The sequence below is a fragment of the Saimiri boliviensis genome, chromosome 2 (assembly GCF_048565385.1).
Source record: "Saimiri boliviensis isolate mSaiBol1 chromosome 2, mSaiBol1.pri, whole genome shotgun sequence".
Taxonomy (NCBI): Eukaryota; Metazoa; Chordata; class Mammalia; order Primates; family Cebidae; genus Saimiri; species Saimiri boliviensis.
The window spans coordinates 93922296-93938209 of record NC_133450.1 but is presented as its reverse complement, the minus strand read 5'-3'; the positions used below and the strand labels follow the sequence as shown (position 1 = coordinate 93938209).

Below are 15914 nucleotides of genomic sequence, written 5' to 3'. Positions count from 1 at the left end.
GAGGCTGGGAGTTCAAGACTGTGGTAAGCAGTGATCACACCACTGTACTCCGTCTTGGGCAACAGAGTGAGACCCTGGTTCGATTAATCAAATCAATAATAATTTCTGTATGGCACACACATACCTTGCTCCCTTTTTTCTCCATAACCTTTTATATACTGTGTACCTTATTAATCTGTCTCTCAGCTAGAACATAAGCTTATTGAGGGTGGAGATTTTGTGCTTCAGTCACTTCTGTATCCCCAGTCTCTGAAAGAGCACTTGGTACATAGCAGATGCTCAGTATATATTGAGTGAGTGAATAAAAGATCTGTTTGATAATTTAGCTTCCAAATTGTGGAATTTGAATAGGAGAAATGATTTGCTTGAACATTCAAATTAGAGACAGGAAATTTTTTTAGACTTGTGATGTGAAACAGAAGAAAATTCACCAAGGTTACAGTTTGGGCTTCTATTATAATAGCTTGATCTCTTTAGGCCCCACTAGGTAGTTTGAATTTGAGCACAATTTTCCAGTGTTGCACATCTGGAGGAGGCTGGCTAGGGTTTTCTACTTTCTTTGTGGTTTTTATTAAACCTCTCTGGTAAAAATAAATAAATGGCTTTTCCTATGCTGCTCTTATGCTCTCCTGCACTGAATAATTTCTGTTCTAGTATAGCATTTTGTAAATTTGAGTTAGGTATGAATTCTACCCAAAAGAGGAAAAGTATTGAGGTTCTTCAGTGTAGATATAAATTTCTAATTTCTATTTTATTTATATATATATGCAGCTCTAAAAAGCAAATATGTAATACATATAACACCTCAATATTATTTTGATATTAATTTGGCCAGAGTTTGGGAAACTAAATTCATCTATGACACGCATATATATATTATACTAAATTGATCCATGACGTGTGTGTGTGCGTGTGTGTGTATGCGTCAACACCTACTCTGCTAGTTTTTTTGTGTTTGTCATTTTTAAAGATACTGTGGTAACTCAGTCTCAGTACTTTATTCCACTCGAACTGCTGCTAGAACCTTTGATCACACATTGTTTGGCTTTCATTTTCATTCATTAAATCAGGGTTTGTAGCACATTGGAGCAAATCTGTAGGTGTTAAATCGTTATTAGTAAATTCACAAGCTAAAGTACATCCTTTTTTATTATCCTTGTGCATTTTTCTCACCTATACATTCCACTTCTAGTAGAAAAATTATGGCAAATGTTACTCTCCTTAAAAGTGTTATGTATAAATGAACTGATTTTGTTTGTTTGTTTTTGTTTTTCGTTTGTTTGTTTGTTTGTTTGTTTTTGAGACGGAGTTTCGCTCTTGTTACCCAGGCTGGAGTGCAATGGCGTGATCTCGGCTCACTGCAACCTCCACCTCCTGGGTTCAGGCAATTCTCCTGCCTCAGCCTTCTGAGTAGCTGGGATTACAGGCACGCACCACCACGCCCAGCTAGTTTTTTGTATTTTTAGTAGAGACGGGGTTTCGCCATGTTGACCAGGATGGTCTCGATCTCTCGACCTCGCGATCCACCCGCCTCGGCCTCCCAAAGTGCTGGGATTACAGGCTTGAGCCACCGCGCCCGGCCAAATGAACTGATTTTTTTTTTTTTTTTTTTTTTTGAGACGGAGTTTCGCTCTTGTTGCCCAGGCTGGAGTGCAATGGCATGATCTCGGCTCACCGCAACCTCCGCCTCCTGGGTTCAGGCAATTCTCCTGCCTCAGCCTCCTGAGTAGCTGGGATTACAGGCACACACCACCATGCCCAGCTACTTTTTAGTATTTTTAGTAGAGACGGGGTTTCACCATGTTGACCAGGATGGTCTCGATCTCTTGACCTCGTGATCCACCCACCTCGGCCTCCCAAAGTGCTGGGATTACAGGCTTGAGCCACCGCGCCCGGCCTGAACTGATTTTTAAAAGGTCTGCCTAAGTGTGAATGGAGGTCTCATGCTGTCACCTCTTCATAAGATCTCAGGTAATGCAGGTTAACTTCTGTTTTGCATCTAGATAATGTTGAGTTAGTTATTGATTATTGTAGAAGTCTTTTTGGATAAAAAGCTCTCAGATTGTCTTTTACTTTGCTTTCTAAAACTAGGAGGGAAGTATAATACATAATGGGACTTGAGTGTTAGTATGGACATACTGTCAGATGTTTTCATAGGGAGAACTTGGTGTAACTCATCTAGGTTTTTTTTTATAACTTAAAGTGTGTGTTTTGAACTTTTAGTGTATCAGAAAATGCTGACTTTTGATGTAATGGTTATTTCTGTAGTTAACTGTGATCTTGAGCAAGTTTCACTTTCTGAATGAACTTAGTTATTTTGAGACAGAGTCTGGCTCTGTCACCTAGGCTGGAGTGCAGTGGCGCAATCTTAGCTCACTGCAACCTCCCCCTCCTGGGTTCAAGCAATTCTCCTACCTCAGCCTCCTGAGTAGCTGGGATAATAGGTGAATGCCACCACACTCAGCTAATTTTTTGTATTTTTAGTAGAGATGGGGCTTCACCTTGTTAGCCAGGATGATCTTGATTTCCCAACCTCATGATCTGCCCTCCTTGGGCTCCTGAAGTGCTGGAATTCCAGGTGTGAGCCATCGTGCCCAGCCACTTTCTGAACTTTTGTCTTTTCTGTGCAGTGGTTGCAGGTTGTGAGGTATGAAGATACTGAGGGGTATCGGGCACTGTTTGTGGTGACATGTTTTTTGTTTTTTGGGTTTTTTTTGCTATAAAAATGTTTTATTAGGCCAAACTACATACTGTACTAAAAAATGCTTTAAAATGCAGCAGCAGGAGATGTAAAGACTAAAGGAAGTGCTCTGTGACAATGGCTATCAGAACACACTAAAGAATCTACTCTGCTTCCCCTTTTACTTAGAAAAGGAAGCTTCTAGGCTACCTCCTCCTCAGTCATGGAGTCTTGGTATTGGTGGTACTTGGACACCAGGTCGTTAAGGTTGCTCTCTGCCTCAGTGAACTCCATCTCATCCACACCCTTGCCCGTGTACCAGTGCAGGAAGGCCTTGCACCTGAACATAGCTGTAAACTGTTCAGAGACATGTTTGAAGAGCTCCTGGATGACTCTGTTGTTACCGATGAAGGTGGCTGACATTTTTAGCCCCTAGGGTGGGCATGTCACAGATGGCTGTTTTCATGTTGTGAGGGAGCCACTCAGCAAAGTAGCTGCTGTTCTTGTTCTGAGTATTGAACATTTGCTCATCCACCTCCTTCATGGACATTCGACCTCTGAAAACGGCAGCCATGGTTAGTTAGCGCCCATGACACCACGGGGGCAGGATGGGGGGACAGTCACAGGCGGCCATCATATTCTTAACATCAAACAGCTGCTGGGTGAGCTCAGCCATGGTCAGGGCTGGGTACTGCTGGCTGCCCCAACTGGTCAGCGGGGCAAAGCCAGGCATGAAGAACTGCAGCCAGGGAAGTGGAGCCATGTTCACAGCCAGCTTTGGCAGGTCAGCATTCAGCTGGCCCAGGAAGCACAGGCACATGGTGACCCCACTCATGGTAGCAGACACCAGGTGATTCAGGTCACCGTAGGTAGGTAGGTGTGATCAGTTTTAAGGTACTGGAACAGATGTTAAAGAGCGTTTCATTACCGATGCAGAACATCTTGTCCGCATTTCCTATGAGCTTGTGGATGGAGAGGGTGGCATTGTAGGGCTACACCACGGTGTTTGACACCTTGGGTGAGGGCTGGATGCTGAATGTGTTAATGATCCTGTCTGGGTATTCCTCCCAAATTTTGCCCACGAGGAGGGTACCCATCCCAGACCCAGTCCCCCAACCCAGGGAGTGGGTCAACTGGAAACCCTGCAGGCAATCACAGCTCTTAGCCTCTCTTCTCACAAAATCCATCACCGACTCCATCAGCTCCCCGCCTTCGCTGTAGTACCTCTTGGCCCAGTTGTTTCTGGCCCCACGATGACCAAAGATGAAGTTGTCTGGCCTGAAGATCTGCCCAAAGGGCCCCAAGTGCACAGAGTCCATGGTGCCTGGCTCTAGATCCGTGAGCACAGTGCAGGCCACGTACCTGCCACTGCTGGCCTCATTGTAGTACACATTGATGCATGCCAGCTACAGGTCACTGTCCCTGTGGTAGGTGCCAGCGGAGTCGATGCCATGTTCATCAGAGATCACCTCCCAGAACTTAGCACCAATCTGGTTCCCGCACTGTCCAGTTTGCGTGAGCACGATCTCCCTCATGGCCAAGGCGGGACTAGGGCAGCAGGAGGAGAAACGCCAAGAAGGAGGAGCAGTCATGCTGGGGAGAAGGATTGATCAGCTGGCACATTGGCCCCAACATGAAGATGAGTTTGGGAACAGAAAGAGGACCAAATGATATGTTTGTGAAAATACTTTGTAGGTTTAAAACGTTTCTTCCAGCTCAGGTACTGTTAAGTTTAGGGACTATGTGTTTTCTCTTTCCAGTGGGCTGTTGTTAGCTACCAGGTGACCTTGCCTAGGGAATAGGATCCTTCTTTGAGGGAAAAGGAAAAAGTTGGACCCAGAAGTCACAAATTTCTAAAGTCTGTAGTTACTGCTGGAATGATTACTGTTACTTACTTATTTTTTTGAGACGGAGTTTCGCTCTTGTTACCCAGGCTGGAGTGCAATGGCGCCATCTCGGCTCACCGCAACCTCCACCTCGTGGGTTCAGGCAATTGTCCTGCCTCAGCCTCCTGAGTAGCTGGGATTACAGGCATGTGCCACCATCCCCAGCTAATTTTTTGTATTTTTAGTAGAGATGGGGTTTCACCATGTTGACCAGGATGGTCTCGATCTCTTGACCTCGTGATCCACCCGCCTCGGCTTCCCGAAGTGCTGGGATTACAGGCTTGAGCCACCGCGCCCGGCCTGATTACTGTTATTTTAATAGTTGTTGTCAGGCACAGTGGTACGTGCTTGTAGTCTCAGCTACTTGGGAGGCTGAGGTGGGAGGATCGCCTGAGCCCAGGAGCTCTGGGCTGTAGTGTGCTATACCGATCAGGTGTCTACACTAAGTTCGGCATCAATATGGTGACTTCCTGGGAGTGGGGGACCACCAGGTTACCTAAGGAGGGGTGAACTGGCCCAGGTCAGAAATGGAGCAGGTCAGAACTACTGTGCTGATCAGTAATGGGAACGTAGTGGGGTTGGGCCTGTGAATAGCCACTTGCACTCCAGCCTGGGCAACATAGGGAGAACCTGTCTCTTAAAAAAAAAAAAGAAAAAAAGAAAAATAGTCATTGTCTATAAGATTGGTAATAGGAAAGTGAGAATAAGCTTATTCTTAAAAAGTTTTAATGAGGGAGTTATGAATGATTTCTGACTCTTAGCACATTCCTCTTCAGCCCTCTTGGCTTTGCTGTTTGGTGTGCTCTAGTTTTACCATCTAATAACCCAGCATGAAATTCTAATCTTGGGTATCAGATTCTCCTTTGTGGTTTGGTTTGTTAATAATTGAAGTACCTAACGGTTCTGGGTGTGAACTGTGCATCCTTTACAATTAATCTAGAACCAGAAGGCCGGGCGCGGTGGCTCAGGCCTGTAATCCCAGTACTTTGGGAGGCCGAGGCGGGTGGATCACGAGGTCAAGAGATCGAGACCATGCTGGTCAACATGGTGAAACCCCGTCTCTACTAAAAATACAAAAAATTAGCTGGGCATGGTGGCACGTGCCTGTAATCCCAGCTACTCAGGAGGCTGAGGCAGGAGAATTGCCTGAACCCAGGAGGCGGAGGTTGTGGTGAGCCGAGATCGCGCCATTGCACTCCAGCCTGGGTAACAGGAGCGAAACTCCGTCTCTCAAAAAAAAAAAAAAAAAAAAAAAAAAAAATCTAGAACCAGAGAAGTGAGTTTCCTATTGAAGTAATTAGCAAAACCTTGTGGCTCTTAAAAATATATAAAAATGTTATACAGAAATAATCAAAACATAACAGGATATAGTTTAATTCTGTTTTTATAACATAAACCTTAAAGATAGAAGTATTTTTAAGCTTGTTGGTATCCTCTTCCTTTCCAGTTCGGGTGTGTAGGAGTCTGTTAATCAGGAATTTTGTTAGTGCTAATGCTGATGTGGCTTTTTAAAAAAAAAATCTGTGTAAATATGACCCTATAAGACAGCTGTGTTTAATGTAGTAAAGAATCATGGGGAGACTTTGCAGTGTTTCTTGTTGGGACTTAGTGTCTGTATATTTTAGTATTTAGAGGATGTGGTTTGGTACTTTGAAAATGAGAGGGAGGTCACCTAACTCATAGCGGAATGCCTGCATGTCTAGATTGTTCCGTTCTGGAGGTTATTAACAACATGAAAGTTGTTTTTATTCTAGTTAAACTGATAGTATTAAGTTAAATAATTTTATTGTGGAAGTGTTTGTTTACACATGGCTGCTGAGTAGAATTTTCCTTAAAATCTGATTACATAGGAATGTTGTAGGTAACCAGAGTGCTGCTACACAAGCCAAAGCCCTTTGTGCTTTGGAGAACAATAACCAAGATGAAGAGTGTCCTCTTTTTTCTCCACCTTTTCCACCTCTCATCTTGGAGAAAGCAGGATGCTAGATCAGGTAGAGTTGCTTAATTGCATTAACTTCATGGGCTGCTCAAATATTGATTAGTCAGACGCTCATAAACTTCCACTTTCGTGAGAGTCTTGCTCACTGGCTGGTTTAAGTCCTTAGGTTTGACATAGATTCACTCTGAGTACTTACCTTGTAACAAGACACTGTGGTGCGTACCCTATGAAGACACAGAAAAGAAAATCTTAACTTCTATCTTGAAGACAGGGTAGAATCTGGGACGTGTCCCAGGGAAGGCACAGTTCTAGGAATTCAACTGAGGCATATAGTTAGTAGCCATTGGGTAATATTGATGGGGTGGGGGTGGGGCAGTGGATGTGATCTGGGCAAGGAGGGGGCCAGTTGAAGAAATGGTTTCAGTAGTTCCAGTGGGTAAAGGGTGATAAAGATGCTCACAAAGCACAGAGGAAAGGTCAAATTGACAGGATCAGGCCACTGTGAATATGGACAAGTTCGAGGAGCTAAGGCGGGAGCTCTTAATCAGGAGCCCTGAGCTTTCCTCCAAATCCTACCATTTAATGTGTATGCTTTGGTATTTTTGGGAAGCAGAGAACTTGGACCTTTTCTCAGATGTTCAAAAGGGTCCAGCATCCAAAAACGGTTGATCACTGCTGCGCTGAGTTTTCAACCGTTAGTGACAAGGAGACCTGTAGAGAAATGAGGTAGTTTGTGGTAGAGCAAACTCTTCCATGTGGGAGGTATAGTGGAATTTGGGGAATAGAGTTTATGAAATGGTCTACAGATTTGGATGGCTTGCCTTTGCACATTGGGTTTCCCACCCATCAAGTTAGGTTGACCTATTGCAGTGGATTGAGTGGAGGGCAGGTGTTTTAAAGTCAAAGGAGTTCAAGTGAAGGGCAGGTGCTTTTATTCAAAGGAGTTCCTTAGCATTATCTCCTCCCTTCTGTGGAGATCAGAGTGAAGATGCAGGGGACTAGAATGCAGTTTAGAGTTTCTGTGTTTACTTTTTATGGAAAAGTGCCTCTTTTTTTTGGTTTATTTTTATTTATGTATTTATTTTTTTGGAAAAGTGCCTCTTATGTGAAAAGTATCCTGTGCTTGATCCTGGGGCAGGGGATTATAAAAACATCACACTTGGGATCTTGTCTTTAAGGAGTTGATGGTAGGTAATGCTTTCCTTTGGCTTTTTGTTCAGCTTGGGTCTTTTTATGTTCAGTTATTTTCAGCCATTTCCTGGGAAATGGGAAACAGTTCTGTTAAAACGAACTTCGGACTTTGATCTGTGACTTATATTTCCTTTTAGAGAATGAAGAACCACTGGGATTAGAGGGTGTGTAAAATACAATAATAAATATAGTGTATTTGTAATTAGGAACCTTCTGTACAACCAGTTTGGTGGCTTTTAGGCAACTCTTTTGACTCTATTTTTTACATGTGTGTGCATATGGCTTTATTTAAAATACTATAAAGCACATTTTAAAAAATGACCCAGTACTTAGTATTCTAAGATGAACTGCCATTTGTATAGTTGATCATTTAAAAATGCTTATTACACTTTTAATCAGTTTCCATGTTTATAAAATGAGAATAATTATATCTAGCTCATAGAGTTGTCCTGAAGATGAAATTTATATGCAGATATACGTAACGAAGCTCTTGAGAGCAGTGTATAACTACATACTAACTGCTCAAAAAATATTAATGGCTACATCATTAAGAATATTTTTAAATTAGTACTGTCATTTTCCCTTCCTACATGACTGAATGTGGGAGGTGACTATTTTTAATTTTTTTTAATTTTTTTGCAGTTTTTACAGTTTTATTTAAACACAAAACATGCACATAAGGTGTCTACTCATTTTATTTGCTGTGAAGCCTGGCATTGGGGTTGATAACTCTGATGGCCAGTTGGGCAGCTCTTGCCACGATGGCTTTGCAGTTCTTGGAGGAAATACTGTGAGCCATCTCAGCACAGTAAGATTTGTTGCACATCAGCAGCACTTCCGGCTCCTTCACGTTGTGGACCAGGAACTTCCAGAAGCCCCTGGGCAGCATGTGCTTTGTTTTCTTGTTGCTCGCGTAACCAATGTTAGGCATCAAGATCTGGCCTTTGAACCTTCTGCAAACCCTGTTGTCAGTACCTCTGGGATTCTGCCAGTTACGCTTAATTTTGACATGTTGGTTCGACTGATGCCGATGAACTTCTTGGTTCTCTTTTTGACCATCCGGGACTTCACAAGGGGTCTGAGGGTCGCCATGCTGCCGAAGAGCAGATGGCTACCACCTCCATAGGCCGCACCGAGGACGAGAGCGACTATTCTTGTTATAAAAGGATTTACAGTGAGATAACTTTGAATGGTAAACTTTTCTATGCATTTATTCAGATGTTTACATGATCTTTAAAGTGTGAAAGTTAAGTGCACTTATACAAGGCAGATTCAGGTACTAATTAGACTGCTCATTTAGTTTACAGAATATGGGATTGAAAGTTACATGCATTTAATTAGGAATTAGATTGATTGTTCTTGACTGGTTTGTCTTTTAGTTCTTTTTTATTGTTAGACTTCCCATGTGTTTGTCTCTTTTTCTTTTTATCTTTTAAAAATTGCTTTCTGACTTATTTCCTGTTGAGTTTTCAGTAATGGGTGTGGAGTAGGGCAAGAACTTATGTTGGTGCCCGTTGTTTGAACCAGGAAGGAGCAACTGCATTAGTTAGCCTGGGGCTCAGTGGGAGGGACTTTACATGAGTCCCTGCAGAGCTGCCCTGCTCAAGGAACCACTGAATTCTAGTTTCCTAACTCCAAACTGGGCAGTGTGTGGCTCTACACTGTATTTGCATATGAACATTTTAAGGCCCATTCATCCAGTGTTTTCTGAATGCTCCCATTTGTTTAGTTCTCCTTTTTAAAAATCAATAATTGTGGGAAAATTTAGCTATGTACAGAAATAGTGAGAAACCCTTCACTCAGCCATCATGCAGCGTCCGCAGTTGAGCGTCTCATGGCAGGTCTTGTTTGCTCAATACTCCCAACTATTTCTTTTCTCCCACGTTATTTTGCAAGAAATCCCAGACATATCATTTAATCTAAAAGTATTTCAGGATGTATCTGTAAGAGATTAGGACTTAAAAATGCATACACATATTTTAAGAACTTTCCAGAAATGTTTTTTAAAAAATGCATACACACATAAAGAATACATACACACATATGTCGCATACACACACACATTTTCTTTCTTTCCTCTTTCTTTTTCTCTTTTCTTTTTTTTCTTTCTTTGTTTCTTTTCTCTTTTCCTTCCTTACTTCCTACCTTCCTTCTTCCTTTTTTGTTTCTTTCTTTCTTCTTTCTTTCCTTCTTTCTTTCTTTCTTTCTTTCTCTTATGTCTCTGTCACCCAGGCTGGAGTGCAGTGGCACGATCTTGGCTCACTGCAACCTCAGCCTCCCAAGTAGCTGGGATTACAGGTGCACACCACCACCCCCAGCTAATTTTTTGTATTTTTAGTAGAGACAGGGTTTTACCATGTTAGCCAGATCTAGATCTAGCCATGATCAGATCTCCTGACCTCATGATTCACCCACCTCAGCCACCCAAACTGCTGGGATTACAGGCATTACACTGTTCCCGGCCCACATATTATTTATTTTATGGTCTGTGTAACTCAGAATCCTATGTAGTGTATTTGGTTGATTGGTCTCTTCAGTGTTTTTTGGAGACAGTCTCGCTCTGTCTCTCAGGCTAGAATGCAATGACATGATCTTGGCTCACTGCAACCTCTGCCTCCTAGGCTCAAGAGTCTCTTGCCTCAGCCTCCTGAGCAGCTGTGACCACAGACGTGCACCACCATGCCTGGCCAATTTTTGTATCTTTAGTAGAGACAGGGTCTAGCCGTGTTGCCCAAACTGGTCTCAAACTCCTGAACTAAGGGATTCACTTGCATAGCCTCCCAAAGTGCTGGGATTACAGGCGAGAGTCACCACACCTGGCCTATATTTTAATGTCATTTTCTTCTGTTCTCTAGCATTTCTCATTCTAAGAACAATTTTTTATTTTGTAAATAAATCTAATATAAATTGACACCACAATAGTATCTGTGCGTATTATCTAGCGTGTGTTCTATTTAGTTGTTCCAGCCTTACTGCTTGGTAATGTCATCGTCCCCTGGCCTTCAAGACTATCATATTCAGCCGGGCGCCGTGGCTCAAGCCTGTAATCCCAGCACTTTGGGAGGCCGAGGCGGGTGGATCACGAGGTCAAGAGATCAAGACCATCCTGGTCAACATAGTGAAACCTTGTCTTTACTAAAAATACAAAAAATTAGCTGGGCATGGTGGCGCGTGCCTGTAATCCCAGCTACTCAGGAGGCTGAGGCAGGAGAATTGCCTGAGCCCAGGAGGTGGAGGTTGCGGTGAGCCGAGAACATGCCATTGCACTCCAACCTGGGTAACAAGAGCGAAACTCCGTCTCAAAAAAAAAAAAAAAAAGACTATCATATTCAATTTTTGAAGTCTCTTTTTGCCAAAAATAAAACTTGAATGTTTCTAGTGATGGCTTCTTTTGTTGCTAAGTTGATTTCAATACATTAGAAAATTACAGATTTGGAAATGAATGAAAGGCTTAGGGATTGTTGTATCTATCTAAAATATGTCATGAGGGCAGAAATTCCTCAGTTTTGTACATGCTGAAGCCGCAGACTAGCACAATGTCTGACACTTAGAGGGAAGTTAAACATTTGATAAACAAATGAATTAATTTTAAGTAAGGTATCAAACTTGAGGCATCTAGAATTGAACCTGAAGCCCCAGTTCTGCTTCCTTTTATAGTCACACCTCTTGTACTCTACTTACCACTTGAGGATAAACTTGCCGAGGAGTACCTCACCCTGAGCTCTTCAGAATCTCCTTCCCTCATTGCATAGTGTGGTGGTAAGAGCATGGGCTTTGGCTTCTAACTGCACACATAATCTATGATATGCTTGCTGTGCCATCTCTGCAAGTTTCTTAACTTGCCTCTGATTCAGTTTCTTCATCTACAATCGGAGATAAGAGTATGTACTGCTTTTATGGATATTGTCACCTTGATCTTTGCAAGTTCCTTAACCCATCTCTCATTCCATTTCTTTATCTACAAGGGTATGTACTTCTTGGGGTTTTATGGGTGTTGTGAGCTTAAAACAGTACGTAGCACATAGTAAACATTTTAGAGGTATTAGGGCTATTATTATTCTAGACTAAAAACAAGTTATTCTAGTCTTATTTGTACCTTTTATCCCTAGCTCTACCTTGGTTTCTTTTTTTTAGGCCTAAAAACAGTTCTCTGAGATAGATACAAAACCCTTGCCATAAAACTTGCACACTTGTCTTGCTGGTAGCAGTGAAAATTAGCATTATCCCTTTGGAGAGTGATTGGGCAAGATATATCTAGTCGTAAAAATACACTCTGACTCAAGAATTTCACTTCCAGAAATCTTTTCTAAGGATATACACTTAAATGCATGAGACTCTATTTGTAAAGATGTTACATTATAATGTCCAGGCTTAGAGGGAATGGTTAAATATTTTCTGGTACTTAGGCATTTACGATACTGCTTTTGAAGCCATGTAATAACATGGAAAATATCTCCTTGTGATAAAAAGTACATTGTATGTACAATATGATCATACCACATTAAGTAATATATACTGACAAAGGGCTGATACCAGAATTTACAAGAAACTAAAACAATTTACAGGAAAAAAGCCCATTCAAAAGTGGGCGAAGGATATGAACAGATACTTTACAAAAGAAGACATACATGAGGCCAACAAACATGAAAAAATGCTCATCATCACTGGTCATTAGAGAAATGCAAATCAAAACTACATTGATATACCATCTCACACCAGTTAGAATGGCGATCATTAAAAAATCTGGAGACAACAGATGCTGGAGAGGATGTGGAGAAATAGGAACACTACACTGTTGGTGGGAGTGTAAATTAGTTCAACCTTTGTGGAAGACAGTGTGGAGATTCCTCAAGGACCTAGAAATAGAAATTCCATTTGACCCAGCAATCCCATTACTGGGTATATATCCAAAGGATTATAAATCATTCTACTATAAGGACACATGCACATGAATGTTCATTGCAGCACAGTTTACAATAGCAAAGACCTGGAACCAACCCAAATGCCCATCGATGATAGACTGGACAGGGAAAATGTGGCACATATACACCATGGAATATTATGCAGCCATCAAAAATGAGTTCGTGTCCTTTGTAGGGACATGGATGAACCTGGAAACGATCATTCTCAGCAAACTGACAAAAGAACAGAAAATCAAACACCGCATGTTCTCACTCATAGGTGGGTGTAGAACAATAAGAATACATGGACACAGGGAGGGGAGCATCACACGTTGGGGTCTGTTGGGGAGAAATAGGGGAGGGACAGTGGGGGGTGGGGAGTTGGAGAGAGATAGCATGGGGAGAAATCCCAGATATAGGTGAAGGGGAGGAAGGCAGCAAATCACTGCCATGTGTGTACCTGTGCAACAGTCTTGCATGTTCTTCGCATGTACCCCAAAACCTAAAATGCAATAAAAAATTTAAATTTAAATTTTTTTAAAAAAGAAAAAGCACAAGTCACCAATGCTCTTGCATGCTTTTATTTTTTCCTGGGTGTGTCTTCAACCTTGGCTAAATAAACTTGTATTTGTTCTGGGAAAAAAAAAAAAAAATATATATATATATATATATATATACACACACACACACTCCTCTCTCTTTCTCTCTGTCTCTCTCTCTCTTTTTTCTTTTTTTTTGAGAAAGTGTCTTGTTGTGTTGTCCCTGCTGGAGTGCATTGGCGCCATCTTGGCTCCCTGCAAACTCCATCACTAGGGTTCAAGTGACTCCTGCTTCACCCTCCTGAGTAGCTGGGATTACAGGCACCCACCATCACGCCCGGCGAATTATTTTGTTGTTGCTTTGTTTTTTGAGAGAGAGTCTTGCTCTGTCACCCAGGCTGGAGTGTAGTGGCGCAATCTCAGCTCATGCACCCTGCGCCTCCCTTATTCAGACAATTATCCTGAGTAGCTGGGACTACAGGTGCATGCCACCACACCTGGCTAATTTATAGTAGAGACCGAGTTTCACCGTGTTAGCCAGGCTGGTCTCATTCTCCTGATCTCGTGATCTGCCTGCCTCAGGCTCCCAAAGTACTGGGATTACAGGCATGATCCGCTATGCCCAACCAAATTTTGTATTTTTTTAGTAGAGGTGGGGTTTCACCATGTTGGCCATGTTGCTCTCCCAACTCCTGACCCCAGGTGATCCACCTTCCTTGGCCTCCCAAAGTGCTGGGATTACAGACGGTAAGCTTTGGCACTCAGCCAATCTAATTTCTTTACAAGTAGTAATTCTTAACCAAGTATACCTTAACCAATCATTGCACAGACTGCTACTTCAGTCTTGGTTCAGCAGATTCTAGAGGTGTTTGGAAGGAGGAACAGTTACTAAACGGGTAGGTAGTCAGGACAGTGGCTTTGGCTTTCTTTGGTAAACACCATGGGGCCTATTTCTGAAGTAATTCCCTGACCCCTTCACTCCCACTCAGTTTTGCTGATGGAAGTCATAACTTACCAGCTGTTTTGTCTACACTGATGCTACAAGCAAACTGTTTTTTATTATTTTTATAGACAGGGTCTTGCTGTGTTATTTAGGCTGGATTCAAACTTCTGGGCTATAACTACCCTTCGACTTCAGCCTCCCCAGTTGCTGGGAGTACAGGAGTGCACCGCTGTGCCTGGCTTGCAAGCAAACTCTTTTGCTTAGTGCACTAATACTTGTTACCCTGAATTTTTACCAATGTTTGCTTGTTTTTGAGACCAAGTCTCTCTCTTTCGCCCTAGCTGGAGTGTAGTGGCATGATCATAGCTCACTGCAACCTCTTAACTCCTGGGCTCAAGTGATCCCACGGTCACCTCCCAAATAGCTAGCACTACAAGTACATGCCACCATGCCTGGCTTTTTTGGGGGGTGGGGGAGGGGTTCATAGGGAACCTCCCTATATTGCTCAGTCTGATCTTGAACTTTTGTGCTCAAGTGAACCTCCTCCCTTGGTATCTCAAAGTTCTGGGATTATAGGTGTGAGCCACCAGTCCTGGCCTGCTCTGAATTTTTATTTTAGCCTCTTTTTTTCTTTCCCCAGGGTTAAGCCATTTTAAAATTCAGTTACCTACAACTGTGCTAATGGGCCAGCCTGTGCCCAGCTGGTGTGTGTTAGGTACTTGGCCTAAGATCTTTGTCCAGTCCAGGAATTTGTCTGTATGGCGGTAGGCAAGGGCAGTGTAGGGTTGCATTTATACTCTAGAATTAGTAGCTGTTCTTTTACTTTTCATATCAAATGTTCAAACTGTATTTAAGGCTAGCCTTAGAATCTTTGAACTATATTCAAGGCTAGCCTTTAGAATCTGCTCCTTAAGAGAGCCTTATGTTTGCGTTACCTTTTGGTCAAGTAGGGTATATGTTAAAGCTCTGATCAACTCTGAAAGTACTGCATATGCAAGTGATGTCAGAAATTGCTATTGCAATTTTTAAAAATTTTAAAAAATTTATGTTTACATAAAAATATATGTTAAAGAAAAAAAAACCTATTTAATGATACTTGTTAAAGGTTGGCAAAGAAGACTATTCAGGACTATTTCAGTAAGTATAGAGACCACTGCAACAGGGTCTTGCAGCAGAGGGAAGAGATTGGGCTGGGCTCAACTCGAAATACAGCATGGGCAAGGAGCAGGGTAGGGGTCAGTCAAAGATAAACTGCTAAGGGCAAACATTTCGAGTAAGGGGGTTTCTAGTTAAACCCATCTAACAGGATTCTTGCTGAAGACAAGCCAGGGTGATCAGATATCACCTGGGGGATGGTAGAGAATGAACAACCTGATCAGATATTGAAGATGGGAGGGGGGTCTTTTGCTAAAACTGGATTTTATGAGTAAGTACACAAATGGGCCTAGAAGAAAGTTCAGAAGCCTTACTAAAGTTTGGCCAAGCAAAGTATCTTTGTCATATGGAAGAATGATGATTGGTTTCAAAGTAAAAGCAAGCGTCAGCTTACTCAAGGAATTAGTGGTTTGCTATGCAAAGGGGTAGGAGTTTTATTTTCCTTTATTTTCTGTAAAAAATGGTAGAATAGGTTAATGCTCAATATACTTTTCAAAATGTATTAATAATTTTTTTTACTTTAACATTTTACTAGTTTTCATCTGCATTTTGATCTTCATTCTAGTGGTATTTATCAGTGGTAGGCTTTTCATTTGCATAGCAGGTAAAGGTGACATGCTGGAGTTTTGTGGGTATTGGGCATTATGTCACAGGAGCAATAGGAAATGACTGGATTAACT

At 42.1% G+C, this 15914-nt stretch overlaps 1 protein-coding gene and 1 pseudogene across 5 annotated transcripts in view; one reads left to right on the top strand and one right to left on the bottom strand.

The window, feature by feature from the left end:
* The window catches only part of FBXO34 (F-box protein 34), a 112589-nt gene that overhangs the window by 72999 nt on the left and 23676 nt on the right, over positions 1-15914 (top strand). The gene's annotated exons all lie outside the window — the stretch shown is intronic.
* On the bottom strand, positions 2882-4215 carry LOC104651780 (tubulin beta-8 chain pseudogene; annotated as a pseudogene).